General features: G+C 37.2%; 1 pseudogene; it reads left to right on the top strand.

Moving 5' to 3' along the window:
• The first annotated feature begins 20,205 nt into the window (after nt 1–20,205).
• Nucleotides 20,206–21,952, top strand: LOC141574982 (nucleosome assembly protein 1-like 1 pseudogene; annotated as a pseudogene).
• The last annotated feature ends 3,728 nt before the right edge of the window (nt 21,953–25,680 follow it).

Raw genomic sequence — 25,680 nt, 5'->3', positions numbered from 1 at the left:
ATCCTTACTCTCCTGAATTCCTTTCATGCTGTCACCAAAAGGAACTTTTTAACTTTCAAAACTGATTATGTTCTTCTGATTAAAGTCACATCACGGTGAGTCAGGAAGAGCCTGAGTTTTAGAACCAGCAAACCCTGGTTCTACAGCTTACTAGCTACTTAGCAATTCTGTCTTTTAGTTTCCTCTCCTATAAAAGAGAGATAAATAATAGTATCTATCTCATAAGATTGATTTGAAGATTAAATTCTAGAATGCATGTAAAGTTTCTAGCACAATGCCTGGCATGGGTTAATACTCAAAATAATATTATATGTCTCCATTTCCCCTCTCTTCTTCCTAATCATTTATGATTAGATCTGAATGTTTCATGACATAAAAGATGTCTGTGACATCCCCAGCTCTAAAATGGAGCTGGCTCACTCACCTGTGAGCATTAAGCTCCTGTCTCCACTGTTCACTCAGAACATCCTTGCTCTTCTTGTCCAGGTTTTTGATTTTCAGATTCTTTGATTCTTACTCACCAAATTTATGTCACACTTCTGGGTCTTCCTGACCTGTCTGGAATTATTTCATCACCCAACTACTCTCAGGCCAACTTTAATTGATTTTAATTTTGCATTTTTATGTGACTTTGGTGAAGTTGAAGCTTCAGATAGAGGCATTTTCATCAATCAACATAGTCCAGATACAGTGTAGACCGAGTTCTTCTCCCTTCTCCTGCCCTTGAACCTCCACACCCTCCTCACCCAGAATCTCCCCTCAGTTTGGGAAACTGGACAGAAAGTCCTCCAATGTCCTTCCCTGCCTTCCTCCCCACCGTCCCTCTTCCTAGATGCTGTCCATCCTTTTTGGCATCTTTGCATATTTATCTATGCTGTTTTCCCCCTTGTCCATCCAGCAGACTCTAATTTAAGAACTGTTTCAAGCTTTCCTCTTTGGTAAAGTCTTGCTTAGTCTATCTTTTCCTCCCCTGAAGGACAAGCTTCACATCTGATTGTACTGGCCCAGGATGGTGCCAGGCATGTAGCTGGATCTCAGTGAATATTTGTTGAAAGGCAGCCCCTAAAAGGACTGGTCATTTAGTTTCAGGTTCCTGGGGCTGCCCTTGCTGCTATCTTTTCAAATACCCAGATGTTCAGTTTTTCCTTTGATTCTGTGATACATTTCTGATAAATTCTTTTTTCTTTTCTTTTTTTGGCTAAGCTAGCCAAATTTTTGTTATGTTGCTTGTAATTATAGACTCCTAATTGATGCAAGCATGTATTACCTTTATACTGAGAAAAAATGTTTATTTCTTACAACAGAAATATAAATAGACTGTACTTGAGTATTCTGTTTTTGAGGAAAGTGAGAAACTTCACATTCACCTACTATGGGAGAACTGAAATTTGAAGAGGGTTTTCAATAATAAAGTGGGAGAACAAGACATAGGAGGCACAGGACCTGTGGCTGGGACACAGTGGTGAAATGCATACAAGGGTCCTCTTCACAAAAAGAGTACATCCAACTTAGGTTGAACTGAAAAAAATTCCTCAATGAGCATCGTCGTGCAGGAGCCTCTCCTTGAACTTACTGGAGGCAGGTTTGTTGTCTTTAAAATGGTGCTCTGCACAAAACAGCTTCTCAAAATGTTTGTTGAAAATTAGATTTAAAAAAGCAAATTGTATGCAGAGAGTGAAATGAGATATTCTTTCTTTGACCTGACTATGAAAAGACTTAAGATAGGAGAACAAAGATAAAAGGTGGTGGGAGGGAGACCAGCTCATTTAGGGAGCATACCTCCTAAATGTGCAGACATAGATATATTTCTGGTTGTGCCTCTGCCAATAGGTGAGGAAGAACTAAATCCAATTAAGGTGTCCATTAGTAAGACTGTATGTCTATCACACAGTCAGGCCTAGCTGCCATCAACACTTGATTTGTGGTCAAACACTGCTCTCTCTGCTCTTGTAAAACACACAACTCCATCCTTACTATAAGAGATCTAGGAAGGACATAAAATGCCATGAATAGTTTTATAGGTCTTTGACAGATGACTCATCTTCCGAATTCCTGCCCCAATTTTGTGTCATTCTAGGGTAGTTGCCCTAAACTGGGAGTGCCCCTCAGAATTATCTTCAGAACTCTGTAGAGAAAATACACATGGTGGTCCCCACCACAGACCTACTGAATTAGAATCTCTGAGCTTACTGTTTTATTGTCTGTTTTTTGTTTTTGTTTGATTGTTTTTAATCTTTTTATGGAGATAAAATTTGCTTACAATGAAATGCATAGAACTTTACTGTTTAGTTCAATGAATTTTGACAACTATATACACTCAGTAACCATCACCTGAAATAATATAATGAGCATTTCTGTCATCCTCAAATTCCCTTGTGTCCAGTCCAATCTGCTCCAGCCTACCAGAGGCAACCATTTTTCTGATTTCTATCACTATAACTTAGTTTTGGGATGCTAGGATTTTAAAAAATACTGGTAAGTATAGTTATCACCAACTTGAATAAATCTCAGAAACATAATAATAAGTAAAAAACAAGTTGTAGAAAAATATAAATTATTTCACTTACAAAAATCATTTACAACTTAAAACAATGACAATTATTCTTTAGAGACCTATGCATGTTGTAAAGACATAAAAATGTACATGGGAAAGATAATCATTAATTTCAGGATAGAGGCTGCCTTGGGTAGAGTGGGAAGGACTACTAATGAGGAAGTGCACTCAGTGGGCTTTAATATTTTATTTCTTAAGCTGCTAGTGGGTACATGGGTGTTCTTTGTATTTGTACATGTCTTTATGTCTATAATATTTCACAATAAAATAATTAAAACTTCACAAGGGATTTTGATGCACATGCCCTTCTAATCTCTAGACACCAGGAAATACTCAAAATTTTAATAATTATTTAAGTATAAATATTTCAAAAACTAGGATTAATTGTGCCATCATTGGTTCAAGGAGAATTTCCTTTGAGGGGTAAGATAATTAGGTTTTTATTTATTTACCTATTGATTATTTTAATGGAGGTGATGCAGGAAAATGGATGTGGGGCATGAGGAGAGCCATGTTCCACGTCTTGGTGGAGCCCCTTGGACGTGCCTGCCAGGTGTGGGTCCTCGGCTTCGCGCAGGAAAGAATTCAAGTGTGAGCCATGGTTGAGTAAAGGTAGATTTATTTGGAGAGATACATACTGCATAGAGCGTAAGGTAAGAGAAAGGCAAGGAAAGAGGTGTGAGAGTTGGGTGCTCAGGTTAAAGTAAAGTAGGTGCATCCTCCAAAGACAGAGTGCAGGCCATCTCTGAAGAGGAGGGAGTGAAAAAGGGCGGCCAGGAGTGGTGTTGCCAGTTTTTATGGGCTCTGTAGCTTCACACGCCTACAGGTGGGACCATTCCAACTGCCCTGGGGAAGGGGCTGGGATTCCCAGTTATTGGGCCATGGCCCATTCTTTGGCCTTTTGTGGGCGTGTTATTTATCACGCTGTTACATTGAGCATCTGATGAAGCTCAAGGTCTACTGGAAGTCAAACCTCCTGCCAACTTAATCTTCAAGGCCAACCAGGAGTTGAATCTTCCACCATTTTGGTGCTAAATTGCTGTCATTCCTTGAATGGCTGTCCCCTGTCCCCTTCCATCCTGTCCCCTTCCATCCCAGACGTACTGGGGATTGAGCCCAGGACCTTGTGCATGCTAAGTAAGCACTCTACCACTGCACTATATCTTCCTTCCCAAGGAGCATTTTAAACTTCTATTTTGGCCCTTACTCTGTGGTTAACTGTTATCCATTAAGTACATTATACTCCATGAGAGAACAGATAATATTCTATTTAATATTTTAGTCCTCTGAGTACCTGTTGTTATATGCATGGCACATACAGATAAAAAAAGTTAAAAAAGGAAGAAGATTCTAAACCTACTAATTGATCCATATTTTAACATTACTGATTTGCAGGTTTTCTATCATCCTGCAATATTTTAAGGCCTCTCAATATCTACAAACATCAATTTCACATCCACCTCCTCTTTTAAGGTTTTTGGGTCCAAAAGGAAAAGAGCAGGCCCAACGGCCTAATAATACCCATCTCATGTCAGTCTTGTTAAGTCACCAGTATAACATTTAGCACACTAGAGAAGGAGAAAGACAGTTGATATAAAGAAAAAAAGGAAAAGAAGATAAAAGATTCTCGTTTAAAACATACAGATTTAGTTCCAGAAAAATCCTTGAGAATTATTCAGTATGGAGATGATGCAGGAAAATGGATGTGGGACGTGAGGAGGGCAGAGTCCCAGGTCTTAGTTGAGCCCCTGGGACGTGCCCTGCCAGTGTGGGTCCTTGGCTTCACACAGGAAAGAATTCAAGTGCAGAGCCACCGTTGAGTAAAGGTGGATTTATTTAGAGAGGTACACACTGCGTAGAGTGTAAGGCAAGAGAAAGGCAAGGAAAGAGGTGTGGGAATTGGGTGCTCAGGTTAAAGTAAAAGTAGGTACATACTCCAAAGACAGAGTGTGGGCCGTCTCCAAAGGGGAAAGAGAGCACAAAGCCCCAGTAGGTGTGGTGTTGTCACTTTTTATGGTCTCAGTAGCTTCACACGCCTACAGGCGGGATCAGTCCAACTACCCTGGGGAAGGGGCTGGGATTACCAGGAATTGGGCCACTGCCCATTCTTTGGCCTTTTGCATTAGCCTTGGGGCTGTCATGGGGCCTGTGAGCATATTATTTGATCACGCTGTTACAATGAGCATATAAATGAAGATCAAGGTCTATTAGAAGTCAAACCTCTTAATCCTCAAGGCCAACTAGGAGGTGAATCTTCCACCATTTTGGCTGCTGTCATTCCTTGAGTGGCTGTGCCCTGCCCACTTCCCTCCTGTCTCATTAATGCTAAGGTGTAAAGAAAAGGGTCATTTAATCATGTCAGGGAAGACTTTCAGGGAAGCTTACCCATGAGTTGAGCCTCGTTTTCTCCATGTCTTTTGTAGATGTCTCCTTATGGTGTTTTTTGCACTGTATTGCACCTACTTACAAGTTGCCCCTAATTAGACTATTAATGAATGCCTAAATGGTAGAATTAGAATTGTCTGCATTTTTGTTTCTCCTGAACCTAGTAGATAGCATTGCTCAATAAACATTGATTGGAATAAGGACAAGAAAGCAAGAAAAGTGATGGACAGGAAGAAAGTAGACGTATCTGGCTCATAGTAGGGAAGAAGGGAAATAAATATGCAGAAAGAATATTAAAGGAAGGGAAGTAAAGGTATTAACTAGGATGAGGTTCAGCCATGACTGATAGAAAACCTTCTCCAAAAAACAATGGCTTATAGAAAAGAGAAGTTCATTTCTCTCTTATAAAAAAGTCTGGAGGTGGATGTTCCAGGGCTGGTAGGGGCCTCACAAATTCTTATTTTGCAGCTTACTCAGACATCAGATGTGGTTTTCACCTCATGATCTAAGATGGCTGCTTAACCTCCAGTCATCATGTCCTCATTCCAACTAACAGAAAGGACAAAGGGGAGAAGTGCTTACCCACTCTCTTCAAAAATACTTTCTGGATATTGTACACATAACTTCTGCTTACTTCTCACTGTCCAGAATTTAGCCTTGACCTCACCTAGTTACACAGGGATTTGGAAAATGTAGTCTTTATTCTGGGTGACCTCATCCCACATGAAAATCAGAGATTTTATTACTAAGGAAGAAGAAGAAGAAGTGAGATTAGTGAATCAAAGGTATAAATATTTTTTATACATTACTATGTTTATTATGCATAATATTATATATATTATATATGATATTTTAAATATTAATTGAATACCAGGAAAATGTGCTGTAAAAATGTTTTTCTTTAAAACAAATTCAAGCTTATTTATTTTTTTCCTTTGTAAAAATCTTTCTTGTTACCTACTGTGAATATAACATAGTAGAGTTTGTAAAACCAAGGACTCCAGAGCAGAATGCCTATATTTAAAACATGGCTCCATAGTTTACTTGCTGTGGCTTTGTAACTGTGGATAAATCACTTAACCTCTCTAGCTGCAATTTCTTTGTCTGTAAAATGAAAATAGTAATAGTACCTACCTTGCAGGTTGCTACAAAGATGAAATGTATTAATATACATAATATATACAACAGTAAGTGCTCAATAAATATTAACAATTATTATTTATGGTTGAAACTTTAGAACATTCAAACAATTAGAAAGAGTAGGAAAAGTGATCTATAGTTCCACTTCCCCAGAACAACCAATATTAAAATAATGCTGTATTTACTTACAATCTAATTGTTATGGATATTTTTACACAGTTGGAATACTTATGTATATGATTCATATCCTGCTTTAGTCCAGATCCGCTCCTCTTCCTTCTCCATTCTACTTTGTGTCCCCAGAGGTTGACCAATAAGGACTCCATCAATGGGTTCTATTGGGTTCTTCTATATGGATTACCAATAAGGACCACCAGGCAAGGTTATTTACTTTCCACTCCCTCTTTGAGGGATTGCTTTGCATTGGCTGTGTCCCTTTACAGAAGGTTCCAGCTCTTATCAGAGGCTTTCTCTCTCACACAGCTACCCTTTCTGGGATCCTCCCTTCAGATGTAGGATTGATAATAGCTGTTGACAGACCTGAAGCTCTGCAATAATCCTTACTGGTTTCCCTAAACCTTTTGTAAATAACCCCTTTATTAAATCCCCTCAGATTACCCCATTTGAGTGTACCATGTCCTTTCTTCTAGGACTTTGACTGACTCATACATAGGAGAACAAGAATTTTTTCAGAGAGTTTATTTTAGTAGGTGTATAATATTCTATAGTGCCAATGTACCTTAACAATAGTAGCAATTAGTTAATGTATGTGTACTTTACAGACACCAGTTTTATTCATTTCAACCCCAGGGACTGGTAGTTTACAGATGAGGAAATTGAGCCTCAAGGAACTCTGAAAATTTACTTGCCTTCGGTTACAGAGCTGGTAAGCTGCAAGGTTAGTCTGACTTCAGAATCTGTATTCTTCCCATTAAACCTAGTGGTTCCAGAGCCTGGCTCATCATCAGATGAATGTATGGAGTTTTATTTATTTATTTTTTCTGTGTCCACTCACAGAGAGCTTAATTTTGTAGGTCCAGAGTGAGACCCAGAAATCTCTATTTTTATAAAAATTCCTCAGAGGATTCTGATAATCGGTTAGATTTTGAAAGAAATTACCTCATTTTAGGATGCTTATGTTTCCTTTCGTTGGATATTTTGATCATCTGTATATTTGGTTTTTATAAATAAGGCTGCAGTGAAGATGGTTATATACAAAGCTTTGTCTGTAATTTGTATTGTTTACATAGAATAAGTCCCAGAAGAGTGATTAGTGAATCAGTGATATAAATATTTTTGATTCTGGATGTTTCATTCAAACATTTATTCACTCAGCTACTCAAATATTCACTTAAAATATACATTCCTTAAATAACAAGTTTCTACTATATAGCACAGGGAACTATACTCAATATCTTGTAGTAACCTATAGTGAAAAAGAATATGAAAAGGAATATATGGATGTATATGTATGACTGAAACTTTATGCTGTACATCAGAAATTGACACAACATTGTAAACTGCCTATACTTCAGTTAAAAAGTACAGTCTTTCTACAAATATTTATTTACCATGTGCCAAGCACTGTGCTGAGGGTTTGAAATATAACAGCAAGACACATAGTGGGGAGACAGAAATTAAAATAATTATCCAAATGAAGTACTTAAGTTTTAATTGTATGAAGAAGAAGTAAAGGGGAATATAATCTGGTTTGGGGATGATTATTGAAGATATTACTAAGGAAATGATATTTAAATTGAGGCTTGATGAATGAGTAGAAGTTAGCTATGCAAAGAGAAAGGAGATCGCATTCCAGGCAGAGAAAGTAACATATGCAAAGGCTCAAAGGTGTGGGAGAATTTGGAAAGTAACATAAAATTAGATTTATGACTAAAAAGACAGTATAGATATACTGAAGTGAAGCAAGAGTGAATGAAAAGGGATGAATTAAGAAGTTATTGCAGTGGTTTATGAAGGACATGGAGTAAAAAGACATGATTGACAACTTGAAGTGGTATCACTTACCAGAGAAGTAAGTGTATAGATTACAGATTTGTGTAGAAAGTAGGATCTATAGGACTAACGAGTCCTATAGATTATTAATTGTATAAAAGTGGTAAAGAAAAAGGAGAGAATGAATCCCAGGTTTCTGGTACAGACAAGTGGCTGAATGATGTTATTTGCCAAGAGAGGGACAGTGGAGGCAGACGAGGTTTGCAAGCGATCATCATGAATATGGTTTTGGCAGTATTAAGTTTTGAGATGACCAAATATGTGATGTCTGAGTGGAGATGTTGAGTTGGGAGTAAGAGACAGTGATCTGGAGCTCAGAAGAGAAATCTTGTGTAAAGAAACAAAATTGATACTGAAACCACTGAAGTGGATGGAATGTATAGTGTAAAGAAAGAATATACAGAGTGTCAAGAAGAGAAGGTTAATGACTGCACCTGGAAGAGCCTAACATTGATGGGCTGGATAAAGAAGAAGGTCCAAAAGAAAACTGAAAAATAATGAGCACAGAAGCAGGAGGAAAACCAAATGTGTGTGTTGTAATGGAAATTCAAGAGAAAAGAGATGTTTCACTGGAAAGCTGTCAAAAAGTCAAAAGTTTTTGAGTGATCAAGATGAAAATGAAAAGCAATGGTTAAATTTAGCAAGAGAAGTTGATGGAATGAGTTGAGAAGTGAATGGTATGCACAAAATAATATTTCATCAAATGAACAAAGGTAATCACTGCAGTACTCATTGTGGAAAAATTGGACTGTCTCCTACTATGGCAAAGGATAGATACACTGTGACAGTCATACAATGGGATTCTAAAATGTAATAAAAATAAATGGACTAACATTATAGGTATCAACATGGATAAATGTAAAAATTAACTCAAAACAGATCACAGATTAAAAGTAAAATGTAAAACTTATAAACGTCTACCTGAAACAGAAAACTAGGAACCTAAGCTGCCTCGATGAAGAATTCTTAGATATTACACCAAATGCATGCTCCATTTAAAATTTTTTGATAAGTTGGACTTGTTAAAATTAAAAGCTTTTGCTCTGATTTGCAAACCACATATCTGATAAAGGATTTGTATCTGGAATATTCAAAGAATCCTTGACAGTTAAAAAATAAATCCAATTAGAAGATTGGTAAAAGACATGAAGAGACTTTTCACCAAATAAGATATACTTTACTCATGCAAATAAGATGTTTAACTTCACTAGCCATTAGTGAAATGCAAATTAAGACTATAATGAGATATCACTGCACATCTATTAGAAAAGATATAATAAACAAAAAAATAGTGGCAATAGCAAATGCTGGTGAGAATGCTGAGCAACTCACTGCTTGTGGGAATGCACAGTGATACAACACACTGGAAACAAATTTGGCAGTTCCTTAAAGAACGAAACATACATTAACCACACAACCCAGCACTTGCACACCTGGATGTTTATACTAGAGAAATGAAAATTTATGTTCACATATAAACTGTTCATGAATGTTCATAGCAGCTTTATTTGTAATAGCCTTCATCTGGAACTCAGTGAAATGTCCTTCAGTAGGTGAATGGTTAAATAACCTGTGGTACATCCATACCATGAAATACTCAGCAGTAAAAGGAACAAACTATTGATATATGCAACAACTTAGAAGGATCTCAAGGGCATTATGCAGAGTGAAAAAGCCAAACTGAAAAGGATTCATACTGAGTGATTCCATTTATACAACTTCGTAGAAATGACAAAATTATAGAGATGGAATATAAATTAGTGGTTGTCAGGGCTTGTGTGGTGGATATGTGTCACTATAAGAGGGTAGCACAAGGGAAATCTTTGTGGTAATAGAAAGTTCTATTGTAATAGTAGTTACAAAAATCTACACATGTGATAAAATGGCATAGAGCTATATACACACATTGTACTGATGTCAATTTCCTGGTTTTAATATTGTGCTATAGTTAAGTAAAATGTAATTTGGGGGGAAACTTGATGAAGGGTATACAGGACCTCTCTATCTTTGCAATTTCCTGTGACTCCATAATTATTTCAAAATTAAAACTTAAGAAAATAATGATGGATAAGAAGCAAGTTGCAAATATATATAGTGACATATTCATGTAAAATTTTAACACACAAATCCATAGTATATATTGTTTAGGGCTATGTTAATTTATAGTAGCGTGAATAAAGTGAAATTGTTTATTTTACAGTTCAAAAAGATTAAGTATTAAAATTTTGTATAGTCAAACTTAATGGTAAAGTTCAAATACATGCAAGGATGGTAATGATACACATCAATTTGAGAATAATGACTGCTTTAGGGAAAGGAGATAGAGGAGATGGGGATAAGGCTTTTGGTGTATCCATAATAGGAAGGAAGTATAGAAAAATATAAAAGTTTGCTTGCAAAGAGTAGTAGAGAAATGAGACCTGATTTGGAATGTGGGGAGATGGAGTTCAGATGGGGCTTTTGTTGTTCATTTGTTTTTGCTATTTATGTTGGGACAGACTACATCTTATTTCAATATTGAAGGAAAATATTCAGTAGAAAGTTGAAAATTCAGTAAGACAGATGGCAACAAGTCCAAAGATAAGGTGAAGAAACATCAAAATGGGAATAATTGAACACGTAAGCTGTAAACATTGAAGGTTATGGTTAACGAGTAGTGAAAGACAGAATATACAAATGGACAATGACCAAACCACATATGACAACAGAATACTGACAACCACCTCTGCAGCAATGGGCACAAAATTGATCAGGACTTGGTCAATGACTGCCAGTTCCTCAGTCACCCCCTCCCCTTTTTTGGCCCTCCCTTCTAACTCAGAACAAGAGAAAGCCAAATGTACTCCCTAAACCATTTGTATAACATACCTCATTTCTAGCTAGCCCACCACCAGCTTCCCCATGCCAACAAACACTGACCAGAGCATACCTGAAGTTTTCTCTCTCTTTTTTTAACTATAAAGCTTTCCTGCTTGCCAAAAGCAAGTGATGGTGTCTCACTTCTTTGCCATTGCAATCTCTGAATAAAAAGCCTCTGCTTTCATTTCGATGATCTCCATTTATTTCCACGGTAGAAAGGTTGAATGCATGATTTTGAAGGTAGATTTATGATCCTTTGTGTGAGAGGCTGAGGTGGAGTAAGAAATCAGTTGAAAGATGGGGATATCAAGAAACTGCAAAGACAAACTTTGCATAGATGGTCTTTGTAGATGTTAAAACTCAGAAAACTGGCTTTAAGAGAAAATGACTGTTGTCAAAAGTGCTAAAGTAAATGAGAGAAAGTGGCTGAGAAGTCAACAGTAGCAAGACATTTTCAGGGATGAGGTGGGGATAGTGTTGTTTTCATACTTAGCTTTGAGGTAGCACTTTCAGTCGTCCCTTGAAGAAATGCCAGTAGGCTGAGGATCAACTGTGAAAAAGAGTACCTGTCTCCGTCCTAGTAGTGGGAGAGGCAGGTATTAGAGTGAATGTGCTAAGTTCTGTATCAGAGGAGTGAGAGTGCTATGGAAGCACCACAGGATGAAACCTAGTCAAGATTTTGAGCTAGTGAGTTCAAAGTATTGGTCAAAAATAGTTGATATTATAAACCACAGAGAATTTTACTCAGTAAAATAGGAAGAAAGTGTGGAAGGGGTACGTTTCTCTTAAGTAAAAGCAGTCTGAGCAGGAGACAAACTACCTCTCAAGGTTTGCCAACTAGTAGGAGAAGGGGAAGAATGAGGCAGACCCAAGGAGAGAACAGAGGGAGAGTCCTCGAGGGGAGGGGGAAAGGCATAGAGAGAGAGAGAAGAAAGACAGGGAGGGAGAGGAAAAGATGGAGGGAGGTAGGGAAGGAGAAAGGGATGAAGAGGGAGAGAGGTAGGGAGGGAGTATCGGAGAAAGGGAGAAAGACAGACAGACAGACTAGAGACTAAGAGGGTGTTTGGTTTGGCTTGTGATAGCTTTCTGTTCCTGGTTCCCTGCTTCTGTCTGTTTCTGTTCCTGGCTTTGGTTCAAACCAATGGGTTCATGAGATTCTTAAGACAAGAAAATGTAATAAAGACTCTTGTGCTTCTCAAATTGTGTCTTTGTTTGTCTTGTTTGGGAGCTAGTGGGTAATGTAGAACCAAAGTTGATCAGTTTTTCAAGCATTTAGGGCACTGCGGTTGAAACCGTCTAACAGCCCTATTGCATAAGGCTCAGAGTTCTGACGGATGACGTTGGAGCCTCAGGGGCTTGAAGTCAACAGCAGCTTTTCCAAGGGCCCCTGCCTCCTTGCCTCATTGACTCCGTTCAGAAGCAGCCAGGACTTCATGTCTGCAGCTGCTGGGGTAGAAGGGTAGCTTCTTTGATTGGCTGAGGGTCTGGCCCTAGGAAAATGTGAGCCCTCTGTTCTTGGCTATTTCCAAGATCTTTCCCCACTTGTTTCCTATTGCACAGTGATTCAGGCCACTCTTGAGGTCAGTCAGCATTGTCCCCATCATCTGTCTCTTTCTGGGTGGTACCACTTTGAGATCATGGTACTACTAATTCTTGTGTCTTTCTTCCCTAAGCCATGAGACACAGGTTTACCGAAACATCTACCTTCTGTTTTTCACTTCCTACTGACAATACTAAATACTAGCAAGGTGGGGCTCTGAGGCTGCCTGTTTGGGGATTTACGTGATTGATTGATATTTCTACTGGCATTTAGTTTTAGTTTCCCACAACAGAAACACACAAGCAACTTTCACTCTCTTCTCAATCCCCCTGTCAATTTAACAAGCTCCTCTCAAGGCAGGTTCTTAATGAGCCCTTGGTGTGCAGAAAAGACTGTAATGTTATTAATTTAAATTCCAGCAAGTGATGTGTGGTAATTTATTTAACCATTCTCCTCTTGTTGGACATTTAGATTGCTTCCAATATTTGATTTTATGATTAATTACTATAAGGCATATCTTTATGCATGAAAGTTTTTCTGTATTTAGGAAAATAATTCCTCCCTAATTTTCCAGAGTTTTCAACACCACCAGAATGTAAATATGTTTTACATATTTATATTATTTACTACTGAGCCTATAAGTACAGAATAATGACATTAACTGTCCCCACTAGCCCCCCTTTCCCCCCTCTGCTTAGTTTTCTTTGAACCTCTAAGTTCAAAGAAACTTCTCCCACATCTCCCTCTGTAAAATGCCTGTGAATTCCATTTTCACATTATCATTGCCATTTTCTTCCCATATAGACCTATCTTCTAGAGGTGTCTGTCTTCAGACTCAGATCTGTACTGATTTCTTTCTAGACCTATCACATAGAAGTTTTTTGGATCTGATGACCTACACTTTCTTGGTTTATTCTCTTATTTTGCTGGAGTGCATCCTCCAATAGCATCCTGACAAATCGTTGCAAAGAAGATAAGCATTTTGATACTATCCATGTCTAAATATATCTAACTTAAAAATCATTTCCAATTTAGAATTTTGAGGTCAGTGATCCATTGTCTTCTTTCTTTTCTTCCTTCCTTCCTTCTTTTCTTTCTTTCTTTCTTTCTTTGAAGGCTTCTATAATCATCTTTCTTGTGTTCTGAAATTTCAAGCTGATATGTCTTTGTGTTGCTGTTTTAAAATGTATTATATTTGGCACTCAGTATGCTCTTTTTTAAAAAAAATTGAGATACAATTGACACATGACATTATATTAGTTATATTAGGTATACAGCATAATGATTTCATATTTGTATATTTAATATGCCCTTTTAAGCTGGAGACTTGGCCTTTATTTCTGGGAAATGTTTTTGTGCTATTTCCTTGATAATTTTTTACCCGCTGTTTTCTCTTTTGGAAACTCTTTTAGTTAGATGTTGAGCCTCTAGTTTAATCCTTTAATTTTCTTATCTTTTTTACTTCGTCCTCGTTTTTAATTTCTAAAAGCACATTTTGTTCTCTTTTTCTCCCTCCTCCCTTTCATTTTCCTCCCTCTCTCCTATTTCATCCTTCTTTCCTGAGAGACTTTCATGGTTCTAAAATCTTATCTCCCTGAGAATATCAATTTACTTTTTGAAATGTTCTTCTACCATCTGCATTATCTGTTTTCTCTTCTCCCGGGTTCTTCCCCCGCCCCGGGTTTATTTGTTTTGGTCTCTGTCTTTACGGTTGGAACCTTTCCTCAAAGATCTGACGATCCTTGGATGTTTGTTCAGATTTTTAAATGAATGGCTGCAAGCCTGATTGGAAGCTCTGTGTGAGTAGGCAGGTCTTGTCAGCTTGTGGGCTTATTTTTAGATTAAAGAGGGTAGTCTGCCGGCTTGAGGGTGTGGGTGTGGGTGTGGGTGTGGTTCTCCCAAATGTCAGTGTGTGTAGGTATTTTCTCTGTAGCAATTTAGTTTATCAAGAGAAGGAGCCTCAAATCTGCTTTTGGGGAGGATAAACCTGGCAGTTGGCGCTGCAGCACAGGGTGAGGTAAGGGGACTGAGGCATCTCAGTTCGGTCCGCAGACTTTCATCAAATCCTCATGCCTGCCCTCCTCCTGCTGGTTGCTGCCCAGAAGCCTGTCGCCAGATAAAGTACTGACAGAGTGGGGGAGGGGTGAATGCCTGACTGGTGGGAGTGGGGGAGGGGCTTGTAGCTCCAACTGCTGCTTTGCCAGTCTTTTCAGACACCCAGCATTGCTTTCAATGCCTCATTCTTACCACTGCCTTCCCGGGTACTACACGCTTCAATCCTAAGCCTTCCTAGGGGGAGTTGTCTTGCTTCTTAAGGATGTTCTCCAACAAACTCTGATCTTCCTCTTTTCTGCTAACCCTCCATCTGCTTTTTGTCTTCATATATTGGGATTTGTGGGGTACAGATATTTCCTAGTTTTATTAAAGATGGGATTTGTGTTTCTGTTTCTTGTTCTGATTGTGTTTGGAGGAAATTTTCAAAAGAAGAGGTTAGAAAGGTCAATGATCAGCCATCTTAAACTCTGTATTTGGGGGGGTTGGTAATTAGGTATTTATTTTAATTTTTTTAATGGAGGTACTGAGGATTGAATCCAGGGCATCCTGCATGCCAAACACATGCTCTGCCACTGAGCTATACCCCCACCCCCAATGATCAGCCATCTTAATCTTGGAAATTGTGGAGGTGATTTCCACACTTATTTAAATCATCACTATCCAAACTTTCTTGAAAAAAAAAATCAATAGTATTCAGAAAGCAGTTTTCTTTGCACGTACTCTGCTCAATGGCAGTGCCAAGCAGTGCTATGCCTAGCTATACTGGAGCCTGAGACAAAAGAGAAAATTACTAATACTGATCTATTTTTAAATTCCTGATATTTTTATAGGGTTTTTGCACCAATTTTGAGTTTTAAATATATTGTATTAAATATTATTTGTCTTGATTACTGAATTTTTTTGGCACCCCTTAAATATTACCCCCTGGTTGAGTGACTTCATCTTAATCCTGGCCCTGGGGGGTGTCACATTCTTCACCAGCTACCCTCACCTCCATAAACCACTACAAATAAACATATAATCTAAGTAAAAGTAGTCTGTGTGTGCTATGCACACTTTCAGCTTCAGGACAAATCCCACAGTCGCCGTTTCAATCAGTTTACCTTCAAGAGCACCTACGTAGGTGTTTCTGAGTCCTCTCCTCTGTTCATAGTAGAGTTGGTTTCTTTCTAGGGAATAGAGGACTGGGTCAAAGTGACTTTCTTGAACTACTATTACTTGTCTGTGTCCAGGTAATTATGGAAATTGAGAACAAGCATTTAGAGACTTTTATAGTAATTTGACAGAATAATTTATGTTTGTTGAATTTAATAATAAAAATGTCAACTTATATTTTTGATGTCTTTGTTCTTCTTAGATTAATTTTCTAGTAATTAATTTTTATCATATTTTATAGAAGTATTAATTGGTGATGGATTGGGAAGAAAAAACTAGGCTTTCATCATAGGTAATCTGAAAAATCTAAGTCTGGAGAGCATTCCTGGGATTTAAAAAAGAGTCAAAGTTTTCATGATATTGGACTTGGCAATGGTCTCTTGGATATGACATCAAAAGCATATGCAACAAAGGCAAAAGTAGACAAATGGGACTACTTCAAACTAAAACTTTTGTGCATCAGAGGACACAGTCAATGGAATAAAAAAGCAACCTACCAAGTGAGAGATTATTTTTGTAAATCGTATATCTGACAAGGGGTAAATATCTAGAATATATAAAGAACTCCTATATCTCAAAAATCAAATAACTCAGTTAAAAAGTGGGCAAAGAATTTGAACAAACATTTCTCCAAAGGTGGTGTACAAATAAGCAACACACATAAGAAAAGATTCTCAACACCTCTAATCATCAGGAAAATGTAGATCAAAACCACAATGAGATATCATCTCACATCCATTAGAATGGCCACTATCAAAAAAAAAAGGAAAATAACAAATGTTAGGGAAGATGTGAAGAAATTAGGGCCCTTGTGTGCTATTGGTGGAAATGTAAAATGGTGCAACTGCTATGGAAAACATAATGGCAGTTTTTTAAAAAATTAAAAATAGAACTACTGTATAATCCAGCAATCCTACTTCTGGGTATATACTGCAAAGAACTGAAAACAAGATATCAAAGAGATATTTGCACACCCACATTCATTCAGCACTAGTCACAATATCCAAGAGGTGGAAGCAAACTAAATGCTCATTGACAGATGAAAGGCTAAACAAAATGTAGTGTATATACAGAATACAATATTATTCAGCCTTAAAAAGTAAGAAAATCGTGTCATATGCTACAGCATGGGTGAATCTTAAGGACATTATGCTAAGTGAAATATGCCAGTCACCAAAAGCTGGGGTGGGGGGGAAGGAATAAATTAAGAGTTTGGGATTAATAGATACACATCACTATATAAAAAATAGATAAACAACAAGGAAGTACTGCATAGTACAGGGAACTATATTCAATTTCTTGTTATAAGCTATAATGGAAAAGAACTTGAAAAAAAATGCATATATATGTATAACTGAATCACTTTGCTGTACACCTGAACCTAACATTGTAAATCAACTACTTCAATAAAAAAATTAAAAAAACACAAAAAGCCAAATATTGTATGATTCCACTTATATGAAGTATCTAAAGTGGTCAAATTCATAGAAACAAAAGGTAAAATGGTGATTACTAGAGGCAGAAGGGAGGGGAAAGGGGTGCTGTTGTTTAATAGGAAAAGAATTTCAGATTTGCAAGATGAAAAATTTCTAGGGATCTGTTTCACAGCAATGTGAGTAAACTTACTACTGAACTGCACTCTTAAAAATGGGTAAGATGGTGAATTTTATGTTATGTGCTTTTTTTTTAAACCACAATTTCAAAAAGAGAGAGAAAAAGAAAAACTAAGGGAAGTTGGCTTGTCTCTTATCTCCTCTGTATTAGTTTTTTTTGATGCATAAAAAATTATCACAGACTTATAGTTTAAAACAACATGCATGGGTCAGGAGTCTTGTCTGGGTTAGCTGGCTCCTTTGGTCAGGGTCTTGCCAGGCTGAAATCAAGGTGTTGACCATGGCTACAATCTCATCTGAAGCTCAGGGTCCTCTTTCAAGCTCATTGTGAATGTTGGTAGAATTTAATTCCTTGTGGTTATGTGATTGAGGTTCCTGTTTCTTGCTAGCTGTTTGCTGAAGACTGCTCTCACCTCCTAGAGGCTGCCCTCAGGTCCTTACCTCATGGCACCTTATCACAACATAACAGTTTGCTTCATCTTCAAGGCCATCAGGAAATCATCTCTCTGACAGTTCACCTACTTTTAAAGAGCTCACCTGATTAGGGCAGGTCCACTAAAGATAATCTCCTTTTTGATTAACCCAAGGTCCACTGATTAGTAATCTAATCATGGGGTCGATACTCCATCATATTCACTTGGTCTCACTCAGAGGGAGGTATTTATACAAAAGACATATACATCAGAGGGCAGGAATCATTGGAGTCATCTTAGAATTCTGCTATCAAACCTTCTCCCCTTTGTTGAAAGTCATCAAATACCTTGCAGGACTTGTGGGATAAGACAGCCTTAAGTGGGGAAGAAAACTCTATGGTGATTTATTTTTTTTGTAGCAAAGAACTTTTTTTTTTGTTACTTTTTTTGAGGTATAGTTAATTTATAATATTATATGTTTCATATGTACAACATAGTGATTCAAAATTTTTACAGATTATATTCAATTTATGCTTATTATAAAATATTGTCTATATTCCCTGTGCTGTAGCAAGTAACTTCTTGCATAGTAACATGACATTACGTTTTCTGTTGACTCAAAACAATGATATATATTTATATTCTTTTCAGATCATATTTCTTTTATTTCCGGAAGTCATAAATTTATATATTTTAAGCTTTGTTTAAAGTACTAACTGTATGAGGAAAATCTGTCTCCAATGTTTATATTATAGTTGCCATGAGCTCTGAGAAATGTTACTTCTTCAGTACGTTGGAAATAATACTAAACTAAGGATGTGACTAGATTGGGAACTTTTAAAACCATTTTTTTGCATCAGAAATTTTATAAGTGGACAAAGAAGTAAAAATCTAATGCTACAAAAGGCAATATTGTAAATCAAAATATGTATACCTTTTATGGCACACATGTAATTTCACATGTATTTAAGAGAAACCTATAAAATAATAATAATAGTAATAATCAGGCAGCATAATAATCTACAGAAAGAGTATTGGCTTTTTAAGAAAAAACAAACATATTTTTTGAGATATCATTCACATACCATAAAATTCACCCATTTCAAATGTACAGTGGTTTTAGTATATTCACAGGGTTGTGCAACCATCACTATAATCTAAATTAGGAATATTTTCATGGTCTTAAAAAGAAACTCCTTACCTAGTGGCAGTCACAATCCCTATTCCACATGCCCTAATCCTAATTGACTAATCTACATTCCGTTTCTACAGGCTTGCTTATTCTAAACTTTATGTGTATATATATATATATATATATATATATATATATATATATATATATGCATGGAATTATATAACATGTATCTGACTTCTGTGTCTGGCTTCTGTTACTTAGCATAATATTTTCAAGGTTCATCTATGTTATAGCACAAATTGATATTTCTTCTTACAGACGAATTCTGTGGTTCCATTGTATGGCTGTACCACATTTTATCTACCCATTCATCAATTGTTGGACATTGGGCTGTTTCCACTTTTTGTCTGAGTAATGCTGCTATGAATGTTCATGTATACATTTTTGAGAGGATAAATTGTGTTTTCATTTCTCTTATGTATATATCTGAGAGTGGAATAGCTGTATCATATGGTAACTCTACGTTTAATTTTTGAGGAACTGCCTGACTATTTTCCAAAGCAGCTGCACAACCAATGGCAATGTATGATGGTTCCAATTTCTCTATATCCTTGTCAACACTTGTTATTGTTCATCTTTTTTATTATAGTCATCTCAGTGGGTGTGAAGATTACTGACTTTTAAGTTAATCAGAATCATATACCTAATCCAAATATGACCAACTCACTTCCATTCAATGGTCCCAATTTTGTTTTTCAGACTGCATTCCAAAGGTGGACTATAACATAGGACACCTTCCATATTGCTATCTCTGGCCTCTTTTTCTGCCACTTCCGTTCCCTGCACTTTCTACTCTGAATTGTATGAAGTTTTCTGCATGCACTTCGCTACCTCTAACCTCTGAAACTTTCTTTCTGCTTTTCTCTCTGCCTAGATATCCCCCCCCATCTTTTTGCCTAATTTTTACTCATGCTTTAAGACCCAGGAATTCGTTTCTCATATTGCTCTTCTCTAAATTCCCAGGTGTTATTACTTTTTTCTACTAGGTATTACCTTATGAATACTACAACTGTTTGAGGCAGGAAATATTATCCTAATTTTATACATAAGGAAACTGCCCCTTAGAGAGAATGAGAGATGGAGACATTAGTAACTTGCCAAAAGTCACACCATAAGTGAGTGGCACAGATTGAATTAAACGCTTTTCCTCTGTGCTCTCATGGTAGTCTCTGTACACATGGGTTCTTTATCTCATTACATTTATTTAGCTCCTTATATCTCCCCATTCAATCATTCATTCATTTAACCATTAATTCCCCAAATACTTATTTATAGTTTACCACATGTCGGGCACTGTGGCAGGTGCTAGGGACACGATGCTGACAAGACAGATCCTATATGGGACCTCACTGAACTTAAGAGTCTATTGGGGTGTACAAATGACTCAGTTAATGGATATGTGATGTGGTAGCAAGTAGCAGGGGGATTGAATCAGTAGTTAAAGAAACCTGGGGAAAAAATGACTTTGAAACTGATAAATATAAGAATGACTAGGGGTTAATGAGGTAAATACCTTATGGTGTTTGGCTTGGAGATGACAGGTAGCATGTCATACTATATGTTCTCTCTTTTCTCTCTTTTTTAAGCCCCCAAATTTAGTGGCTTAAGAAACAAATATTTGCTTTTTCAGTGCCATCTGCTCATGGTGCTGCCTCCCGCTCCCCTCCGCTGCCTCCCTGAGTGACTGTCTGTGCAGCTCTGGCCACCTGGCTCCCCATGCTAGCCACCAATATTTGAAGTCCTCACAACAATGTAGACATTGACAACAAAGAACAGTCTGAACTTGATCAACATTTGGTTGACGTTGAAAAAGTAGAAAAAGAAACAAAAATTGAAGCATGCCAGCTGACTGTTCAAATGCAGCAAAATCCTCAGATACTTGCAGTCCTTCAAGAAAGACTTGATGGTCTGGTAGAAACATCAACAGGATACATTGAAAGCTTGCCTACGGTAATTATAAGATGAGCAGTGCTCTAGAAAACCTTCAAGTTAAATGTACACAGACAGCAGCCAAATTCTTTGAGGAAGTTCATGATCTTGAAAGAAAGTATGCTGTTCTCTATCAGCCTCTCTATTCGTAAGCGATTTAAGATCATCAATGCAATTTATGAACCTATGGAAGAAGAATGTGAATGGAAACCAGATGAGGAAGGTGAAATTTTGGAAGAGTTGAAAAAAAAGGCCAACATTGAAGATGAGAAAAAAGATAAAAAGAAAGAAGACCACAAGGGAATTCCTGAATTTTAGTTGACTGTTTTTAAGAATGTTGACTTACTTAGTGGTATGTTTTAGGAACATGATAAACTTATTATGAAGCATTTAAAAGATATTAAAGTGAAGTTTTTAGATGCAGGCCAGCCTATGAGTTTTGAATTTCACTTTGAACCCAGTGAATATTTCACAAATGAAGTGTTGACAAAGACATATAGAATGAAGTCAGAACCAGATGATTCTGATCTCTTTTCTTTTGATGGACCAAAAATCATGGGTTGTACAAGGTGCCAGATAGATTGAAAAAAAAAGGGAACAGATTGTCACTTTGAAAACCATTAAGAAGCAGAAACATAAGGGACTTGGGACAGTTCATACTGTGACCAACACAGTTTCTAATGACACTTGCTTAAATTTTTTTGCCCTCTGCATGTTGCTGCTGAAGTTATCCTTGCTGCAGACTTTGAAAGTGGTCATTTTTTATATGATTGTATCATCCCCAGATCGGTGTCATACTTAACTGGAGAAGCTACTGAAGAAGAAGACGATGATGATGATGAAGAAGGTGAAGAGGAGGATGAGGAAGGGGAAGAAGAAGGAGATAAGGAAAATGATCCAGACTGTAACTCTAAAAAGAATTGAAACCCAAGAGGGCAAGCAGCAGTGAAGCAGGATGTATGTGGCCTTGAGGATAACCTCCACAGGTCTTCCATCTGCTTCCCTGGAAAAGAACAATTTCCATAATTTGACAAGCCTATTTCAAGTTTTTGTTGTTGTTGTTTATTTGTTTGGTGTTTTTGTTTGATTTTTGTGGGGTCTTTTTTAGCCTAAAATAAAAATGTCAAATCACCAAAAAAATTTTAAATTATCTCACATTTTCTGTGGTCAGGAATTTGGAAGTGACTTAACGGGTAATTGTGGCTCAGAATCTCTCATGAGTTTGCCATCAAGACAGTAGCTGGGGCTGTAGTCATCTGGATGCCTGACAAAGTTTGACTAGAGGATCTGCTTCCAAGATGGCTCACTCACATGGCTGTTGGAAGAGGCCTGAGTTCCCCACCACATGAGTCTCTCTACAGGGCTGCTTGAGTATCTTTGAAATATGGCAGCTTCCCCAAGAAACAGCAAGTCCACAGTGCCTTTTATGACCTTGTCTTAGAAGTCATACAACATCACTTCTACCACATTCTATTCATTAGAAGTGAGTCACTAAATCTACCCCATACTTAAGGGGAGAAGTATGCTTCAACTTCTTGAAAGAAGGAGTGTCAAAGATCTTGTAGACATATTTTAAAACCACCACACATCTTCAGGGAAATGACAACAACAACAAAGTTCAGCATGGCTAGAATTAGAGTAAAGGAGGATGAAGAGAAGACTGGTGAGTGATGACACTGGAAAAATTAGCTGGAGCCAGAGTCCTTATTGCCCTATTAATCTTAGTGATTTAGCTTTTATTTTAAGAGCAGGGGAAACTATTGTAAAGTTTTCTTTTTTTAAAGCTCTATTGAAATATAATTCATAAACCAAGCAATTCACCCATTTAAAGTGTTCAATTCAATGGCTTTCAGTATATTCACAAAATTGTGCATTTATCTCTACAATCAATTTTAGGACATTTTCCCCCAAAGAAACAACTTTAGTTGTTACTCCTTATCCCTCATCCCTAGGCAACCACTAATCTACTTTTTATCTCTATCCATTTGCCTATTCTGGGCCTTTCATATAAATGGAATCATACAATATGAGATCCTTTGTGACTGGCTTCTCGCATTTACCATGTTTTCAAGTTTCATCTATGTTGCAGTATGGATAAATACTTCATTTTTTTTTAAATGGATGAAGAATATTCTATTTCATGGATATATCACATTTCATTTATTAGTTGATTGACATTTGGGTTATTTCTATTTTTTGCCTATTGTGAATAATGTGGCTACAAACATTCAAGTACAAGATTTTGCATGGACATGTTTTTATTTCTCTTGGGTATATACCTAGAAGTGGAATTTCTGGATCATGTAATAACTATATGTTTAACTTTTTGAGGAACTGCTACCCTGTGTCCCATTTGCCTGCACCATTTTACATTCCTCCTAGCAATATATGAGAGTTCTAATTTCTTCACATCCTTGCCAATATATGTTATTGTCCATCTTTTTTTGGATAACAGCCATCCTAGTGGGTATGATAAGGCATTTCATTGTGTTTTTAATTTGCATTTCTGTTTTGAAATGTAGGTTTTGTTATTATTCAGGAATGCCAAGGTCAACAGATTGAAAAGCCATTGAAATGATAGCTGTTATGCCATTGCAGAGGGAGCCACAAGGGGAAGTACCAAGTTCAGTCTGGAGGGGAGAGGAATGCAGTCAAGAGTTTTTATTGTGGTTTCCGTGGGAAGGAACAGGTAGGGCAGAGTAAGCAGGTTTAAGATTGGCCAGGTTGAATAATTTCCATAGCCCAGGGACATAGGGGCTGCTCCCACTGGTCTGTTATCTGGCCCTTGGGGCTTAGGTAGGGAAATAGTGGCCTGGAGTAAAAGAATCTGATAAAGGAGGTGATTGACTGGTATGGACTCTGGATTGGTTGGTTTGCATATGAAAGGCATGACTGAAGGCAAGTCTTTTACTGTCTATAAAAATTGGCTAACCCTGGGAAAGGAAAGTGCTTCAGGGTTAGCAAGGCCCCCAGATGTCAAAGTGTCAGAAATACAGGGTTAATACCTGACAGTTAATAACGTGGAATATCTTTTCATATGCTTATTGGCCATTTGTATATCTTCTCTGGAGAAGTGTCTGCTCAGATCCTTTGCCCATTTTTAAATTAGGTTGTCTTTTTATTATTGAGTTGCATTTGTTCTTTATACATTCTAGCTAATCATATATTTAACATATTTTACAAATCATATGTATCAAATATATGATTTGCAAAATATGTCTCCTAGTCTGTGGGTTTTTTCTTTTTTTCCTTCACTTTCTTGATGTTGTCTTTTGGAGCACAAAAGGGAAACTTTAAAGGAAAGTGACCTAACTAGACTTACATTTTATAAAGAATACTCTGTTGGCAGTATAGCTAATTGTGTGTGCGTGAGCAAGGCTGGGGAAGTAAAACCAGTTAGGAGTGAGTTGCAGTGATCTAAGAAAGAGATAAAGATGCCTGGAATAGAGCAGTAGTGCAAGAACGGAGAGAAATGGGGCTTAGTAGGAGCTGGAATGTCTGAGACTTAGAAATTTATTGCTTATTACTGAGAAGTACAGAATGTAATAAAGAGAAAAATCATGAATGAAGGCCAGGTATTTGGAAACTTCAGGACACACTGTAACTGTAATTAAAAGGACACTAGAGATGAATTTTCTTCATTAGTTAGTACTTTAAACAAAATTTAAATATATAAAATTCTAACTTTTGGAGCAGAAAGGAATGCAATCTAAATGGAATATAAGTATTTAAATATTTAATTTTTTTATTGAGAGAGACTGAGAGATGATATTGGGATATAAGGAGTTCATTGCTACAAAAAGTTCTTTAAAATTTTTAGACAAATATGAATTAAATGTTAGGAAATGTGTTGTTTTTAACAATGTGTCACATTTCAGAGTTACTGAACAAAGTATGAAAAAGGATTCATTCTTTTATATTAAGTCTTAGATTAAGTTAAACTGATACAGGAAAATAAGTGGGGTGTGAGAGGATGGCCATGTCCCAGGTCTTAGATGGGGACCTGCCAAGTGAGGGTCCCTGGCTTTGAGCAGGAAAGGATTCAAGTGCAAGCCATAGTTGAGTAAAAGTAGATTTATTTAGAGAGGTGCACACTCCATAGACAGAGTGCAGGCCATCTCAGAAGGTAAGAGAAAGGCCAAGAGGTGCGGGGTTGGGTGTTTCAAGTGAAAGTAGATACACATTCCATAGACAGAGTGCAGGCCATCTTGGAAGGTGAAGGAGCAAGAGAGGCCTGAGGTGCAGTGTTGCTAGTTCTTATATGCTACCAAGTATGAGGATTATCCTAACTACTTTGGGGAAGAGGGTGGGGAGTCCCAGGAACTGGGCCACCACCCTCTTTTTGACCTTTTATGTTAGCCTCTGGTGTCATGGCACATGTGGGGGTGTCATTTATCATGTTAATATATTACAATGTGTATAATGAAGGTCCACTGGAGGTGGAATCTCCCACCATCTTGGGCCTCCAGGTCTACTGGGAGTTGAACCTTCCACCATCTTGGTGCTAATTGCTGTATCATTCCTTCAATGGCTATACTCTGCCCTCTTCCCTCCTGTCTCAAAGGGAAAGAGAGTTTTAAGAAATTTTTGAAAATATGCTTATTGAGGAGAACGCAGCCTAATAACAAGTTGATAATTAAACACATTGAATTTGAAGTTGCTATGAAACATTCAAGTGAAAATTGGTTAAAGGGTATTTGGATATATAATCTTGGTGCCCACTGGAAATACCTGAATTGCAGTTCTAGATTTTAGAGTCATTTTTATAGAGATGGTAATTAAAAATCATTAGCTATATTTAGAGTATTCAGACAGTAAGAATGGAAGAG

This window comes from Camelus bactrianus, chromosome 2 (genome assembly GCF_048773025.1).
Source record: "Camelus bactrianus isolate YW-2024 breed Bactrian camel chromosome 2, ASM4877302v1, whole genome shotgun sequence".
NCBI classification, from domain to species: domain Eukaryota; kingdom Metazoa; phylum Chordata; class Mammalia; order Artiodactyla; family Camelidae; genus Camelus; species Camelus bactrianus.
The sequence above is the reverse complement of the archived record's forward strand: the minus strand, read 5'-3'. Positions and strand labels throughout refer to the sequence as shown.